Source organism: Pan troglodytes, chromosome 4, assembly GCF_028858775.2.
Source record: "Pan troglodytes isolate AG18354 chromosome 4, NHGRI_mPanTro3-v2.0_pri, whole genome shotgun sequence".
In the NCBI taxonomy this organism is placed as follows: domain Eukaryota; kingdom Metazoa; phylum Chordata; class Mammalia; order Primates; family Hominidae; genus Pan; species Pan troglodytes.
Genome location: NC_072402.2, coordinates 77,667,917 through 77,680,897, shown reverse-complemented (window position 1 = coordinate 77,680,897; position 12,981 = coordinate 77,667,917). Strand labels below are relative to the sequence as shown.

At 42.4% G+C, this 12,981-nt stretch overlaps 1 protein-coding gene across 5 annotated transcripts in view; it reads right to left on the bottom strand.

Annotated features, from left to right (window-relative positions):
* The window catches only part of PRLR (prolactin receptor), a 180,944-nt gene that overhangs the window by 60,431 nt on the left and 107,532 nt on the right, over window positions 1–12,981 (bottom strand). For all 5 annotated transcript variants that reach the window (XR_001717767.4, XM_001150064.8, XM_063811324.1 and 2 more), the window contains one exon: window positions 8,835–8,896. The gene's annotated coding sequence lies outside the window, so the exon portion shown is untranslated. The remainder of the gene's footprint in view (window positions 1–8,834; window positions 8,897–12,981) is intronic.

Sequence of the window (12,981 nt, the reverse complement as noted above, 5' to 3'; positions counted from 1 at the left end):
CCTAGAAGAAAATCTAGGCAATACCATTCAGGACACAGGCATGGGCAAGGACTTCATGACTAACACACCAAAAGCAATGGCAACAAAAGCCAAAATTGACAAATGGGATCTAATTAAACTAAAGAACTTCTGCCCAGCAAAAGAAACCACCATCAGAGTGAACTGGCAACCTACAGAATGCGAGAAAATTTTTACAATCTACCCATCTGACAAAGGGCTAATATCCAGAATCTACAAAGAACTTAAACAAATTTACAAGAAAAAATCAAACAACCCCATCAAAAAGTTGGTGAAGGATATGAACAGACACTTCTCAAAAGAAGACATTTATGCAGCCAACAGACACATGAAAAAATGCTCATCATCACTGGCCATCAGAGAAATGCAAATCAAAACCACAATGAGATACCATCTCACACCAGTTAGAATAGCAATCATTAAAAAGCCAGGAAACAACAGGTGCTGGAGAGGATGTGGAGAAATAGGAACACTTTTACACTGTTGGTGGGACTGTAAACTAGTTCAACCATTGTGGAAGACAGCGTGGCGATTCCTCAAGGATCTAGAACTGGAAATACCGTTTGACCCAGCCATCCCATTACTGCGTATATACCCAAGGGATTATAAATGATGCTGCTATAAAGACACATGCACACATATGTTTATTGCGGCACTATTCACAATAGCAAAGGCTTGGAGCCAACCCAAATGTCCATCAGTGATAGACTGGATTAAGAAAATGTGGCACATATAAACCATGGAATACTATGCAGCCATAAAAAAGGATGAGTTCATGTCCTTTGTAGGGACATGGATGAAGCTGGAAACCATCACTCTGAGCAAACTATCACAAGGACAGAAAACCAAACACTGCATGTTCTCACTCACAGGTGGGATTTGAACAATGAGAACACTTGGACACAGGGTGGGGAACATCACACACCAGGGCCTGTCATTGGATGGGGGTAGGGGGTGATAGCATTAGGAGATATACCTAATGTAAATGATGGGTTAATGGGTGCAGCACACCAACATGGCACATGTATACATATGTAACAAACCTGCACATTGTGCACATGTACCCTCAAACTTAAAGTATAATAAAAAAAAATAAGAGCAAGGATATTGTGAGTAGACAGGAGTGAGGGGCTCTATAGAACATTTCATAGCAGACACTTGGCAAAATTCCTTATTAAGCATCTTTGTATTTGCCCTCAAAGTTCCTCCCTTATCAGTTGTCATATCTTGCCCCTTTATCTTTCCTCACACCTCTCTAAAATCCCCTCTAAAATAAAATAAAATTCTCTCTATAGTCCCAAGCAATCCTTCAATCAGCATCAGCTTGCATATCTCACTCACCAATGGCAGGCTCATTTCTAGAGACATGGTAACCATCTAGTGTTCCTCAAAGTCAACCCCATGGGGGATCTTAGCCTTCCCACCATGTGGCCTGTTAAAGTCTTTTTCCCACAAAAATTGCTGTCTTTCTATGCAGGAATATAGCTGCCAGGAAAATGTGATTTCTCCATACTGTTTCAGAAACAATAGGAATTGCCACATTGTCCCCCAACAGAAAGCTGGGCTGCTTCTCATGCTAAGTTTCAGATTACCCTCTTTCAGGCATGGACATCCCTGGGTTCTCCAAAGCTGGATCATGCCCTGTCTACAAAACACCCAGAACCTGACCTTACCATGGCACTGATAATGAATTTTGACCTATCTTTCTCTGTACCCCCACCCCATCCCAGGCTAGTAGCTCATTGCTCTGTGTGTGTTTCTTTCATATCTCCCATGCTTAATGCAAAACTCGAAACATAGAAGGTATTCAATAAATGGTTCTGAATAAATGAAATATATGTGGTGTAGTTGTATTTAGAGGGCAACTGGTAAGAACTTTATGCTCTAAAGAGCTATTAATCATTGGAATATGTGATTGAGGGAGGTAATGCCTTTTCCATCTTGGATGGTTTAAAAATTGATAATAATGGCAACATATATTTTAATACAATTTTAGTTTTCAAAGTATTTTCATATAAAATATTTTATTTAATTCTCTTCCCAACCCCGTGAGATTTCCGGATGGTAACACTGAGTTTGTAAACACTTCTAGCTGCTAGATGGTAGAGGTGGGACAGATGTTTTATCTTTTGAATATAAATTGGTGTATCCTTTTAGGGTAATATATTTTAAAAGCCTTAAGAATGTAGATACACTTTGCATCACAAAATAGGCTTCTAGAAATTTATCCCAAATGAACAGAAACAAAAACAATTCTGTACAAAGAGAACCCTACCCTCCTACTTCTAGAATCCAATATTCTGCTTTCATTTTGGTATTTATAAAAACAGAATCATGGGGAAGAGATCTAAATATCAAACCATAAGGGATTGTTTACCTAGATCATGTTACAGTCATATAATGAAATATTATTTAATCTTTAAAGTAATGTGATAAACCAATGATATAGAAACATGGAAAAAGTAAAAAAGAAATTGAATACAGAAAGTAGATGTGTTTGATCCCAATCTAATATACATATCTCTATATGTGCACAGAAGAAAGACTGGAAATATATATTGGGAGTAGTTGTTTCTGGGAGGATGATTCTAAAATAAAATGTTATTACTTTTGTAATAAAATAAAAAGCTATTACTATCGTAATCGAGGAGGAAAATCCCAACAAAAAATTTTAACACCACAAAAACAACTCCGAAATGAAAACCTGGCATTCAGTGGTGCAAATACATGGAAAAGCTCCCCTCTAGGTTAGAAGATAGAAATTACTTGTATGTTTGTGGCAAAATTTTCAGCAGTTGCTGACAGCCGACCTCCCTGTGTTAATCGGGGTGAATGGCTGAGCCTGTGCCCTGCTTCTTAGCCTGTGTTGAATGATTTAAAACGCTTTTGATACTCATGGCTTGCTCACTTGTTTTCCCCTGCTTCTCTGAATTCCATCACTGTGTCTGTCTTAGGGTTATTTGAAATACCTAAGGCTGGCCATTATTTTTTGTTAAACTTCTGATAAGTGGGTAAAAGGTAATTTCATTGAAAAACTCATTTTTCAGAGCCTCAAAGAAGGGCTGGGTCGTCTTATTAAAAAGGCATTTAATAAATTCAGTAGGGCTCTCTCTGAGAAGCTGGGTGCTTGTTTTACTCTGGCCCCTGGGCTTCTGCTAGTCCTTGTCATGCAAAGCAAGAGGAACCGGAAGTTGAAAGAGTGGTAAACAGGGAAAGAGGGTAGAGAAAGAGGAGAAAGTAGGAGGATGTGGAAGTTCAAAGGCAGGTGGGCTAGGGGAGCGAAAGCACTGGGCTCAAGGTGAAAACTCCACTTCTTTGCCTATTGCCAGGGGTTTGAGCATCCCTACCACCTCCTGACATTACTACCAGTCCCAAAGTCCCTCTCTCCCTCATGACTTTGGTCCATCTTGTACAAATACAGCCTGTGTCTACCTGATTTAGTCACCTCTCATGGACAATATGGTCTTTCAGACTTGCTTCATTCAAAACATCTGGGCTATTTATCTAACAAGATAATTGCTTGTCTCTCTTACTGGCTTATATTCATTCTTTTTTTCCCCATTTTATTCAGCTTCCCTCAGGAGCCCTTTCTTTGCAGAAAAGTCATCTGTCCAACCAGAGTATTAATAGTCAGGGCCCTTAGCGAGGCTGGTCTGGGAGTGGGGCAATTCATACTCCCAGAGCAACTTGTGGGGAAGAGGGAGGGAAACCACGATCCAGCTCTTTACAATGCATTTTGAGAAAATGTAGAGTTGACCTATGTAGTGGCTGGAACATCCATCCATCCACCCACCCACCCACCCACCCATCCATCCATCAACCTACCCACCCATCTTTCCATCAATCCATCAACCCGCCCACCCATTTATCCACCCACCCATTTATCCATCCATCTATCTATCCATCCCTCCATCCACCCACCCATCTATCCATCCATCCATCCATTAACCTACCCATCCATCTTTCCATCCATCCATCAACCACCCACCCATTTATCCACCCACCCATTTATCCATCCATCCATCCATCCATCCATCCATCCACCCACCCATCTATGCATCCATCCATCCATTAACCCACCCACCCGTCTTTCCATCCATCTATCAACCTACCCACCCATTTATCCATCCATCCATCCAACCATCCATCCATCCATCCATCCATCCATCCACCCACCCACCCACCTATCCATCCATCCATCCATCCATCCATCCATCCATCCATTCATCCATCCACCCACCCACCTATCTATCCACCCATCCATTTATCTATCCATCCATCCATCCATCCGTCCATTCATCAATCTACCCACCCACCCATCTGTTAATCCTTCAACAAATATCAACTGAGTATCTGTGATGCAGGGGTAGGGTCCTAAGAATACAATGTTTTGCTGAAACAAACCTCCTAGTACTTCCAGTCTCCTGAAGAGAGGAGCTAATAAAACAGTTCAGTGTAAATGATGCAAGTGCTAAGGAGGAGCCCTGCAGGTACCATGAGAACCCACAGCGGGCAGATTTGACCTGGCCTAGGAGGCCAGGAGGGGTTGCCTGGGGAGGCTGCTTCGGGAGAAGGAGGAGTAGAAAGCCCCTCTTCTTTATCATAGCCCTGAGTATAGCTGGGTCTGGCAGACACTGCTGGTTGCTTCTCCAACACCCACTTCTGCCTTCATTTTTGTTAGGTATCTAGTTTTGTTAGGTATCAGGCATCTAGCCCCAGGGGATGAGGAGGTATCAGTCTAAGCTAACCATGGTGATCTCACTTGCCTTTTGCCTGTGATTGGTTTAGGAATGTTCTTGACATTGAGGCCTAGCAGAAGTCTTCAAGGGCTCGGTTGTCAGCTTGGAGTTGGATGTGAACTGACTTTGCAGCATGATCCATGGGTAGGCACACACTTTGGAGCTGACACATTTAGGGACTTGGACAGGTACCAAGTAACCCCATCACTTGAGAGAGACAGAATAGGTGGTTGTTTTCTAGAGCTGGTCCTGTCATTCATCAGCCACATTGAATTTGGCATGTCTTTTCCTCTTTCTGAGCATGAGTATCTTTTAATGTAAAGTGTCGAGAGGGTCACATGTGCCCTGCTTTCCTCAGTCAACTGTTGTGAGGATGAAATAAATGATATTTTTGTGTAAGCATGCCACATGGCTGCAAAGTGCTATTGAAGCGTGAACCACTGTCATTGGCAAGGCTTGATAAATGCTCCACCATCATCAGTTGGGGTTACAGTTGCTCCTTGGAACCCTCCAGGCTCCTCAGATTTTTCTGAGTGGAGGCCTAATTTCAGATGGACAAGATGCTCCTCTTCCTTGAAATGTCTTTTGACTTGGAAACTCATTGCTCTAAGTGGGCTCCGGGAGACTGCCTGGCTCCTTGTGTCACTAGGGTGGAGATTTCCCTTTGTCTGGGAGCCCAGTGGCTCCCGTATGTGAGTGAAACTCTGAGTCCCTCTTGCCTCAGGATTCAGGATGCGGTCTTTTGCTTCATCAGAAGCCCACAGAACTCAGAGGCCATCCAATGGAGGAAATGGGCTACAAAGCCGACCCCAGTGGCTCCTCTCTTTCCATTTGTTAACATAAAGAGTTTGGGTGCGGCAGATGCATGTTTGCTCAGGGCTGGGCCTGAGCTTTGGCTCCCTTCCCTTTTGGAATTCGGTTCCTTCTACTCTTCTCTATCCCTGCCCACAGAGCTGGTGATGTTGGGCTGCACCTCTTTTCCAGAACTCTCTGCTGGAAGTACCAGCCTCCATCTCGAGACATGCTATTCAGTAGAACTTTCAATCACGATAGAAATGTCCAATGGATTTCCTTTGTCCAATGGTGGTAGCCACAAGCCACATGAGGCTGGCAAACATTTGAAATGTACTCAATGTGACTGAGGCATGAAATTTTTAATATTATTTAATTTCAATTTATTTATATTTAAATTGCTACAAGTAGCTAGTGGCTTGTGTATCAGACAGTACAGGTCTAGAGCTCAATATCCCAATCGTTTCAGTCTCTCCATTGCAATCAAAATTAATTTGTCCTGTGTCCCAATCCCAAGGCTCTCTTCTTACAGAAGCACCAGCAAGACGATCTCATAAACAAATTGCTATCTATAAATTAAGGCCTTTCTCACTTAGGTACATGTGTAGGTTTTGAGTAATGCCACAATTTAGTCAAAGCAGAGGCTCAAATGATAGGAATTTGAGAAACTATAACAGGTAAGTGGTGGAGGAAAATATTATAAGTATAGAGCTTTAAATGAACTTCAAAGCACACCCTATGGGTGGACACATCCTCCCGAGGACCCTGGGCTGCTTCTAATCTCCTCTTGGCTTCTTGCAGTCTGGAGAGAGTTAAGGGCAGAAGAGTGCAGATGGGAGCCTGGGAAAGGGCTGGAGGTGGGAGGGTTGGAATGGGCAGAGCCTGAAGGATGCCAGGGCTCTTGCAAAAGAATCTGGTATGCCAGGCAAAGAGACAGTTTGTTCCACCCTGGGTGGGTATGGGGCATGAGGGAGTGATTGTTAGGGAGTGATGATTACCACTGGGACAGGACTGGAAAGTTAACAATTAAGTTAGAGGGACCAGACATCATATAAAAGGCTGCAAAATGGACTGCGGCACTTTGGGTCTAGTCTTGGACAGGAATTGCAATTTTACTCTTAACTTTTAATCCCCTCTTTTAAGGAGGTTCCCCCCCTCTGAATTCTTCTATGAATATTGCTTTCTGGATATTCTTTTCACCCTGAAACTGAGCTGTGTTTCTGTTTCTCTTGGATGACCATGTAACTGCTTTCAAGTTCCTGTCTGTGATTTCACAGATAGCCACTGGAATCAGAAGTATCTTTGTAATCCAAACACCAGGTTGGGAAAGGGTGGAGGACGATGGAGGCTGGGTGCAGGGGTCAGGGAAGATCAATCAGAGGAATAAAAGGTCTATGAGGTGCACTTAAAGATGAATAGGAAGTGTGTGTACAAACCCTAGGGCTTTGGAATTTCCTTTTAGGGCCTTGGTTTGCCAATTGGTACCACAGATAAATCTGCTACTGCCACCTTATCTACTCTATACTATTTGGTTAATTTTTTTTAAAAAAGGATTTCTGGTTAAGCCACTCTTTAGAATGGTGACCCGTTTGCTGTAAAAAGTTAAAATTATATAAAATGAAGTGGAGAATATGTCTCAAATCTTTTAAGCAATAATGTTGTCTATGAATACATGTCTATGAATAATGAATACACACACAAATACAAAGTAGCGGCCAAATTTTCTGGGAGCTTTGCAACACAGCTCTGACTACTGGGTGCTTTCTGACCTCTTCAAACTCTTAAAGGAAAGGTCCACTCAGTATTCAGCATTGCCCTGTTCTCCTTCATTTGCCTTTCCTTCCAGTAAATAGCGTGAGGCATTTGGCATCAAGGGGTAGAAGCCAAGACTGGAGAAAGCAACTCAGAGAAGTCTGAATGGGTCGATTCACCACTTCCAATGTTACCAGATGCTCCTGGGCAGGGCTATTATGCTGTGGGGCACTCTTGTACCCAGAGCGTTTTGATGACTGATGGCACTTCTTCTGCAAGTATTGCTAATGTTATTGTGAACACTACAAATTTCAGTCGATTTCCATGAGAAACAAAAGCTTCTGCTGGGCTGAGGCAACTTAAAGCAGTGGTTTTTGGTAGGATAATTTTGTCCCCACCTGGAAGACATTTGGCAAAGCCTGGAAACATTATTTTATTGTTACTTCTATTGGGGGGAGTTTTGTCCTCCTTGGAACTGTCTGGAGATGTCATTGGTTGTTAGAGCTGGGGTGGGGTGGTGTCCTTCTGGTATTTAGTGGGAGACACCAGGAATGCTGCCGAGCATCAAATGATGCACAGAGGAGCCCCACTACCCAAAACGATCTGACCCAGAATGGCTACAGTGTTGTTTGAGAAACCCTGGACCAGAGGGCAAGTTCAGGCTCAGATCTTGACACCAAAGCGGCATGATGGCTCTCAAGGGGCTATCATGTTTCAATGTGGGAAGACTAGTAAGTTCCCTTAGATGGCCCCAAGAAGTCCCAGGAAAATTTTGTCTAGGATTTTCTTCAACCAATAACTTCCTCATTTTCCTATCTTCCTGGCTCCTTAACTTCCTCTGAATGAGAGAGTACAGCCTCAAAGTCGTACATGTCGAGCTCATCTCAGTGGGTCCAGATCCCATTTGACTGTAGTGTAGACAGAGGGAAGTCAGGGGGCTTGGTTTCTCCATCTGTAAAATGGAGTCGTAATACTTCATGATCTATTTGCTAAGCAGTCCTGGCAGCCTAGGGTTTCCTTGCCACTGGCAGATGAGAGAAGACCCAGAGCCTGTCACACGTGAGTCCTGCCATGAGGGCTGGGAGGAAGGAGACACAGCAGTAACATTACGGGGCCCAGAAAGCTGTGGCAAGAATTTATGTAGAGTTGCTTAAGAAAATAAAAGCAAGCACAATATTTCTCTCTCTGATTATAAAAGTAACATAGTCATTGTCGATAATCTCTCAATTACAGAAAACTACAAGGAGAAAATAAAAATCTCTCATGATTGCACCACTAGGAGATATCAGCTATTAAAAGCTTTGGTATTTTCTTTGAGAAAAACAGAAAAGGATGAACATCAGGTTTTCTGAGCTGGACAGGCTGGGGAGATTGAAACAGCCTTTGAAGACAGCAGAATGTGCCAGTGTAGAGATTGACTGGTTTGAGATGATATTCTGTAAACCAAGATAGTTGAGCCCCTGCCCTGGATGAAACGGACAGTGGGGCAGATGGGTGGTGTGACCGAGGGGCATGAGAACAAGTCCCCCTTACCTTCAGGGTTCATGTGGAAAGCATCCTCAGTGTTCGCCTCCATGAATAGGAGAGTTCTTTAGCTGAAAGAGGAAATGATTCATTTTAGCTCCAAGATGACAAAACGGGAGATTCCATTTCTGGCTCACTCTGCAGTATGTAGCATGGCTGAACATTGGCCCCTCAGTGATAGGCATGAGACAGCTCTAGTGTTCTGGAATTAGTTTTTTGGCAGCTTTATTTTGAAGTAATTTTAATCTTACAGAAAAGTTATAAAATAGTAAAAAAAAAAAAATCTCATATACCCTCGACCCACATACCTCAATTGTTACTATTTTACTACATCTGATTTATAATCTTTCTTCTCTGTATATAAAAGTTACTTCCTAATTATTTGTGAACTAGTCACAGTCATGATGCATGTTTACCCCTAAATATTTCAGTGTGTTTTCCTAAGAACAAGGACAATTCTCCTACATAAATGTAGTACAATAATTAACGTCGGAAAATTAACATCGACACAGTATTATTACCTAATCTATAGAGCTTACTCAAATTTTGCCAGTTATCCTAGTTGGGATTAGATTTCATAAAATTTGGTCCTGGAGACTTTAATGAAATTTCTTAACAAATTCTGACATAGTTATAGATGAACTGGAATTCTGGGTTTTGTATAAGAACTTTCAGACTCTGGGGACTGACTGGCCTGAGTCTCGGAGGCGTGAAGGGTCAACTGTTAGAGGTATGGATCTTTTTTTTTTTTTTGACAGGGTCTTACTGTGTCTCCCAGGCTGGAGTGCAATGGCGCAATCACAGCTCACTGCAACTTCAACCTCCCCAGGCTCAGGTGATTCTCCCATTTCACCCGCCCCCTGCCCCAAGTAGCTGGGACTACAGGCACATGTCATTACACCTGGCGAAGTTTTTGTATTTTTAGTAGAGATGGGGTTTTGCCATGTTGGCCAGGCTGGTCTCAAACTCCTGGCCTCAATGATCTGCCTGCCTCGTACTCCCAAAGTGCTGGGATTATAGGTGTGAGCCACCATCCCCAGCCTACAGCTACTTTTTAAAATGGGCTTCGATATATATGAACAGCAATTCATAATTTAATGCCCAGTTTTGTCTTGCCCATTCCAAGCAAAGGCAAATAATCTAACCAGAGTAGCAGACAAAATAATGCTTTTTCTAAGTCTTCAAAATCCAGAATCTTCAGGATTATTCCTTGAGGAAGCCAGTGCTGAATATTCTCCATGCTGACTCAATGGACAGAGGAGGAGGTGACTGGCAGGAAGCTGTGGTTGGCCACTAGCACCCTCATGCCATTGACAACCTCTCTCTCTCTCTCTCACACACACACACACACACACACACACACCACTTTCTCAACATTGCTGCGTTGGCATGATCAATCAAGAGCCTGGAAGTCTTTACAATCAAAGGCTACCATGTGACAAGGGCCATCTGAGCATAAGACAGCCAGCCCCAAGGCATTTGATAATAAGGGGTCTGTTGGATCCAGAGCCTGTGACACAGATGTCTGGGGCACGTTTCTTAGGAGCCACTCATTTTTCTCCATAGGGTGCAGTGACACTAAATTTTCTGTTTAAAAAAATTTTAGATTCTAAGAATTATTTTAGAACTTAAAGTTCTCTCTTTGATTAGAGTTGTCCTGTTCTGCTCAGAGCAAATCCTGCTCCGTTCTGTCATCTCCCAAATAAGATCCAGACTGTTTTTACACTCTTGGCAGAAACACTGAGGGGTCAGCGAGGGAGTGGAGAACCAGGACAAGGGCTGTGCTGGGGGTGGGACATCTGGAACAGCAGATAGCAGCAGTGAGGGCTTCGGGGCAGGCGGGCATAAAGGGATGGCTTCTGCAGTTCAACAAACACTTATTGAGTGACAGGCCCTGGGCCCACTTGGTCCATTCATCTACTATTCATTCAGCATTTATGAAATGCTTGGCTTACCACTTAGCCCTTGTCATCCTCTGCCCTGGCTCCCACGTCTATTCTTTACCTGCTCTGTGCCCTGTGAGTCTGACTCCTGTGCCCTCCAGCTTCAAGTAGGGTTCTACCCACAGTGGGTAGAGCATGGAGATGGGCATATCAGGGTATTGATTTCCCTCCCTCCCTGCCTGCCTTAGAGAGTGGTGCTAGCCGTGGTTGTGTATCTTTTACCACAAGACTAGTTAAGCAGTCATGACTCCAGCTATCACTGGGCCCTGGCAAAATTCTTCCCTCTCCACTCTTCTTTATGCAGATAGGGGGGTGACAAATTCCCTTGTTCTTCTAACCCTACCCCTGGGCATGTAAAGAGTCTCTTTACATTCTCTTCAAAATCCTAGCTGCGCATGCCATCCTTTTTCTGTCTGACCCTAAGATGGCCCTTGAATATGTGCTAAATTGTGCCTGATTGCTCTGGACAAGCAAGAAAGGTGTAAAATTTTGTATATACTTCCTAACATGAGGATATACCATTATGGGGTGGGGTCCCAACATGAGGATATACCATTATGGGGTGGGGAGACATAATTTAATAGAAGCTCCTGGGAGAAATAACTCACAGATTTCATCTTTTATATACTTGAGTATTGTGTGTCAGTCAAAGACCAACCTGATCTCTGGTCACATTATTTGAAGTATGGCATCCAGAACAGGGGAGGTGATAGTACTACTTAGTTCTGTGAATTCTACATTAGCTCCCACTTGGAGTACTGTGCTCATTTCCCTGCTCCTCACTTTAGGAAAAAGCATGTTGTTTATCTTCAAATTCTGTCACATAAAGCAGAAGTTGAGAGAGTTTTTCTTCAAGAGCCAAATAGTAAATATTTTCAGCTTTGTAGGCTGAAATGTTCCAAGTACTCTGTTACTGTAGTACAAAAGCAGCCGTAGACAACATGTACATGAATAAGCTTGGCTGTGTTCCAATAAAACTTTATTTATATAAATAAATGGGCTGGATCTGGCCTGCAGGCATTACTTTGCTGACCTCTGATAGAAGAGTGCAAAATGAATTTATTCTAGAGGTACCCAGAAGGCAGAAGTTTGATCAATGTGTAAAAACCATGGGGTGGTAGATTTGTGCTAATTTTAAGATCATTCTAGTGGTGACTACTGTTCCCAAAGAGAATCATCTGTTTCATAAGTCAGTGAGTTTCTTGTCATTATAGGGGTTCAAAGCAAAGGCTGAGTGTTTTAGAAGAATTTTCTGCAGAGCATGGAGAGTAAGTTGGATGATGTGGGAGGTAACACTGCCTCACATTTCTGTATCTTCAGCATGGTACAGTGCACACATAGTAAGTCTTCTCAGTTCTATGTTCCTAGAGGGAAGGGGCTGTGTCATATCCATCCTTGCATCCCACCCCCTCCTGAAAGCCTAGTATAGTGCTTTAAATATGGTGGGTGTGACCAATACATTTTTTTTGTCAGCCTGACTCTTTAAATCAAATCTTGCTGACAGACTAATTGTACTAATTTGTCTTTAGTACAATCATCACTACCAGCCATATTAAATAATTCAATTACCTCTGATAAGCTTCAACATTTGAGGACTTTCACCGAAAATAATAGACAACATTTACTAAGTTCTTAAAATATGCCAGCTATCATGCTAAGAACCTTACAGGCATTATCTTATTTAATGCTCCCCAAAATCTATGAGGTAGGCACTATTATTACCCCTACTTTATTGATGAAGAAACTGAAATTCAGAGAAGACTCATAGCTAAGAAGTTGCATATCCAAAACTAACCGAGAACTCTTTGATGCCAAAGGCTGTGCTCCAACCACAATTCCATTCTGCTTCTGAGTCATTCACTTATTCTTTCATTCACTCAGTATTCAACAAATACCAATTGGTTGCCTACTATTTGCCAAATAGTATTTTAGGTGCTGATGATAGAGCTGTGGATATAAACAGGTCAAGTCCATGCTCTGAAGAAACTTACATTCTGGGTGGAATAAAGTGGGAGTTGATACACAATTAACAAATGAGAAAATAATACATGGTAATTCATCACAAGACATGAGGAGATTAAAAAGACAATAAATATTTCTTGTCCACACTAGAATCACAGATATAATCCTAATTGATGGATTTAGCAAGACATGGAGATTAAAAAGATAATAAATACTTCTTGTCCACACCAGAACCACAGGTATAATCCTAA